We start from the raw sequence: 5,689 nt of genomic DNA on the forward strand, positions 1-5,689 counted from the left end.
TACAGCGCACAGTGGGTGTGAGGAGCGTTCTGGGCGGGTGGCTAAATGGCCTTTCCATTGGGCCTGGCCCAAAACGGAAGCTTTCAATTTCAAGCTGCAGTGGAGAGAGCAATTCGCAGGCAAGTGGCCCAGGATCGAGACAAGGACGCAGAACGCAGGACGAAGGACGAAGAGTCTCGGACTGCAGCTCAAAGCAGAAAAAGTAATTTATTTCGTATTGCGGTTTTTAACCACATTTTCCACTTTGTACAACAGCAACGACAGCCGAAAACTGCAGCAACCATCTTCATTCCTATCTCCATGGCTATATAAATTTTCCCCAGCTCTGCGCCGTCTCCCTCCCTCTTCCGCACCGCCCCCTCCATCCCGCTACCACCCCCTCTGCCACATCTTTGTATGCCTGTTCCACTTTCTGCTCGATAAAAAGGGCTCAAATGCGGTTCCGTTTTTCTTTTGCCGTTCGTCGCCTCCTTTTCAGCACATTCCCAGGCATTTTCTTTTTAGCTTCGCACAAAATTTCACCGTTCAAATTGCATTTGACCCAACCAAAGAAAAAAAAACTAAAAAATACAGGAAAAAAGAGAAAAAAAACACAGACAGAAGAAAAGTGGCTAAGAGGAAAAAGAAGTATTTTCTGTTTCTGCTTTTTGTTGGCCACTTTTTTTGCACCTTGCCGCGCAAATTGCATTACCATGAAGTTATGAGCGACAAGTGTGCGAATGTGAATCTCTGAGAGGGAGATGGAAAACAGAGTACTTCCAGCTAAGCAAGATATATGCGTATTTTTTGTGGGAATATTTGGTATGCCTCGCAAGGCCATAGACAAGTTGTTTACTGCTCTGTTCAACCATAAATGATGCCCACTTCTTTCCCTAGGTGAACACTGTCACTTTTGGTTATTTTGTGGGCCAAGCCGTTTGAATAATGGTGAAAAAGGAGTTTTGATGCGGTATTCTGATATTAGAAATAAAAAACAGTGGTTTTTATACTCACTTTTGTGTCTAAAATTGTTTGCAAATAAGGTCAAACAAAAACTTTCACAGCAGCTTCTATCATATGAGTTCACTGTTGAGTTGAGCATATAAACTCAAAAGGTAATTTATTTGTCTTTGGATTTTAAAATGTGCGTTATGTCATTAACAACAACCAATTTACTCGGCTGAGTTGACCAATCAAGAAAATGCTCTGCAGTGACAAAATTTGCATTTTTTTCCACCATAATTTCCCTATTTTTACTTCCAATAAAGACAATGGCCTATCTAATTTCATCCGGAACAAGAAAACCTCAATCAATTGCCAGTTCAATTGTGGACAGAGCCAGAGCAAAACAAAAGAAAGTGAGGCAAAAAAAAAAGCCGAAATTATTTCCCACGATAATTACATTTGCCCATGTACAAAGAAGACAACAAAGAAGCAAACGGAAACAAATGAAGAAAACATTGCAGCAAGAAAGTAAACAGCAAACGGCAGTGGGAAATCAAACAAGGCTAGAAAAAGCTGGAAAAACTGTGGAAAATGGGGAAGGAGACCCAAAACACTGATTACAGTGTGAGTGAGCTCGAGGAGCTTTCGCTTGAGTGGAGCTTTTGCCATCGAGCCGTTTAATGTGCAGTTAGCAGGAAAGTGGAGCGCAGCGACTTGCGACTGAAGCGCCATCAAAATCGCAGCACCCACCCCCACCCCCACCCCCTTTGGGGCAGAAGGTTATCCGCCGGGTGGGTGGGTAAAGCAAATTCAATTGCCACTGACACGGATGCTGCCAAAACAAGGCTCTCGATGCGATGAGTTGGGGTAAGGGGTAAATGGGGAGAATGGGGGCTGATCGATTTCACGCTTCAAACAGACCGCCAGACGTGCTCCGGGGGTCTTTGCCAGCTTTTGTTGCCGCCACCTGACCTGGCTGTTGGCCTTGGAGCCAGGAGTCGAACACGGTCCACTCGACTGCATTAGATCCCGGTCCTCTAATGCACACTCGGAACACTACTTTGCCACCGGCATACTTTGTCCCCGGGACCAACTTTGTTGCTTGATTAGCAACACCTTTTTGGTGTATGCCCCAGCTGGCCTGCAGCCTCCAAAACGGGGTCACACCAAAGTGCTAAGTAATGGAAAATTTGCAAAGTTCAATGGGTTTCCATGCTCGGTACTTGCAGAGGACAAGGATGGACTACTAAAGCGTTTTGGTGCATGTATATATATACAGACTTACTTTCCTTTTATTTGTATAGAGAATACAATCAGAGTAGTTTCAGTAGTTTGATTTTAAATAAATACCAAGTGATTATATAAAACTCAAACTTTACTCTGATTCAAACATTTATATATTCATTAAAAATTACAGTTTATTATTTAATATGTAAAGAAAACTACTACCTTTTTTTTAATAAACACAAATAAAAATCATAATAAAGAAAGAAAGTATTTTGAATGTTAATCCTGTGAAAGATATTAATAAAAGAAAAGTAACAAGGAAAATAACTATCAATATTTAATATTTAATGCCCTCTGGACTACGAAAATCAGTATATAGCAATCAATGTAAAATGCGAGCCTATACAAGAGCTTTCCAAGATACCCGACATATAACCATTTCTTTCGTTTAATATTACTTTTGTGACCCGAGGCTTTATATTGATATTAGATCTACAAAATATAACAAGCCACAAATCAATGCCTAAGCCCTCCCAAAAAACTTTATCCAGCTACACTCGAGTCATCTAAATTAAGTAAATGCAAATTTGAATTTGGCTTATCAGCAAGGATTCGCACAACAAAAACAAAAATCCTTTGGCAAACCAGAGGGGATTCTTTCCGAATACTTATGAACAAAACAAACCAAAACAGAAGAGAACAGAACAGATGCAGACGGGTTTTTAGCCAAGTCAAAAATGTGCTCTCTCAAATATTTGCATATTAATGCAGGCATATTGCGTATACGTAGTGGTGTACGCTGGTTGTATGTTCGTGGGTATAATGTTTGTGTGAACTGCTGACCCCTTTTGCAAATTGTTCCTGTTGTTGTTGTATTTGTTCATCCTCGTGGCACTCGTGCAGACAGTTCAAACATTTACATACAAAAGTAAAAAGCAAAATAAAAATAAAAAGCAACCGAAAGGGATTAAGCAAGGGAAGGCATCTGCATTAGGGATGTGAAGAGAGTCACGACTTAGGGCTGGGAAAACCGTGACAGCCTCACACCTGTGATAATTCGCACAATAAGTGTGTGAAAAAAACCCGAGTAAGATTTCTCAAATTGCACCTTAAATTGCTTTGTAGCAGATAAAATTGGGTCAGCCGGTGACAGGACATGGGAGGACCTTCTTCAGTTTCTAATTTGCATGAGACGTGACTTTCTAACGTTTCCCTCGATCAAATCACAGACGTACGGCCATCTCCAGTACGAATCCTTTGCCGTCTGTATGTGAGTGTGGCCGTGTCCCTTTTGGCATATCCTTTTGTAAATTGTTACATTTTCGCACGTGTGAATGCTTTTTTTTCCCCATATCGGACCTCTGCCTAGTGCGTGTGTGTGTTTGTGTCTGTGAGCGAGTGTAAATTGAGGAGCTTTGGCTCACCTTTTGCCATTTTTCCTCGCCTCGTCCAAACATTTTTGCATCTCCAGGTGTATTCGTGTGTTTGGCACGTTGGCCATTAGGACACTGGCCTGAAAATGTATTTTCATGTGTTTTAATGGACTTTTCGGGTTAAGTCGGATATCATTTTTCCTTTTGCGAAAGCCGAAATGGAACTCATCTTAATTGGTTAGACCTTCGCAATGGAATTAGAGGGGGATTAGCTCGAAATGGACTTCGGTGCCTTCTGTTTAAGGCTTTAAAAATAACTTTAGTTTAAGACTAGAGTAGGTACATTGTGCAAACTGAAATTTAAGGCCCATAATCTACGCAATTTGAGTTTCATAGCTCCTATGTATGTAAATTAGGTTACTCTCTTTTTCTGGCACAGAATTTCTAAATTTATTACTCATACGCAGGGTTGACCTTGTATAATTTTTTTATTTCAGCGAACTTAGCTTAGAGAAGATAATAAAACAATATTTTCTTTATTTTACTTTTTTAACTAATATTTAATTTGGTTTATATTTGATATGTGATTTTCGGGGTAATAGGGCATCACCCTATTATACTAAAAAGTGTATGTACCCGTGATGTACCCAAGCAACACCTTCTTTCTTGGATCTCCCATGAATAAAACATGGGAAACATTTTAATATTCTTCCGCCCTAGGAAATATTTTGAAAATCAGTATTTGTCTGGTCTGAGCCGGTAAGACAATATTCGAATTTCCATAAAATAGATACGGGAAATCGTAGACTTCATCGAAGGTAGGGCCATTTCCGAATATGCAAACTAAGTGCAGAATCCCCAGACGGGAAATGCTTGCCTATGCAAATGGGAGGTTCGTACGGCCCAAACAAATCAAGCGACCTGAACAACGCCCCGTTCCCAGGACAAACTTTAATGGCGAACCTCTGCTGGTGAGGGCTCAGATGAAAGTCAACCCGGTAAACAATTGAAACCATAGTTCATTCTACTCTTTTTCCCACAGGTATACGGGCTGAATTAAAATCGAAAAAAAATGAGAGAACAAAGGATAGGGCTGGAGTGCCATCATGAAAGTAAACTAATTAAAATGTAATGAATTCGAAAAGTTCTTCGGCATTTGGGGCTATAACTCACCATTAATGCAGCCAACAGAATTCACTTGCAGCTATGGTTTCGCTCGCTGCTTCTTGCTGAATTTACGACCGCAATAAAAGTCATGGAAATAATCCTAAATTCGAGTGATAAAAACATGCGAGTCGACGGTCGAATGGCATAATGTTGTGCTAAAATTTAAAACAGCCAGCGTATTTATTTATGCGTGCTAATGTGCAATTTTATATCCAGCTGGGCGTGTCTCAGCATCGAAACAATCGACTGTCCACGCCCAATGGCGCCATAAATTCTAAATAAAATTTCAATATTCAATAACATTATTTTTTGGCAATTGATTGCCAATGGGCTAACATACCCATGTATGTGACATATTACCTAATGGCCTATCAATTTGTATCGCGTATATTTAGCCCTGAAAATAATTTAACTTCTGGTGATAACAAAATGAGTTCTCTTAATAAAAATAATAAAATATATAAGATTTGCTTTGTTGTATAACATTTAATGATGCAGCTTGAAGAATTTAACAAAGGCTGGTAATGACAAATTATTCACTTAACAATTTACATGTTTGTTATGCGCTAATGTTGTTGGACATTAAACATAAGCCACACTTCAATGGTTCCACTTCTAACTTGGCTTGGTTGACATCGATGTTGAAGTGTCAAGTGTTCATGTTCAGCAAATATTAACATACTCGTGTGCTTCGATTAATGCACATGCTTACAAGTCAAAAGAGGTTTACTCAAATTTAAGCCATATCATAAATGTGGGATAGGATATTTTTCAAACTGATTTATCCATTTAATGATAAATGTGCGAATATACACATGACCAAATTGTGCCCTGTGGTCAAATACTTTGATCGCTTGCCAAACCCGAAAATATTATAAATAATTAATTTAGTCATGCAGCTCAAGGCCCTCAAGCCATTTGTGATAATTATTTTGCCAGTTACAGGTAAAGTGTAAACCAACGTCAACACACCGATAAGCATGCCCATAAATATAATT

The sequence above is a fragment of the Drosophila rhopaloa genome, unplaced genomic scaffold (assembly GCF_018152115.1).
Source record: "Drosophila rhopaloa isolate 14029-0021.01 unplaced genomic scaffold, ASM1815211v1 contig_163, whole genome shotgun sequence".
Lineage (NCBI taxonomy): Eukaryota > Metazoa > Arthropoda > Insecta > Diptera > Drosophilidae > Drosophila > Drosophila rhopaloa.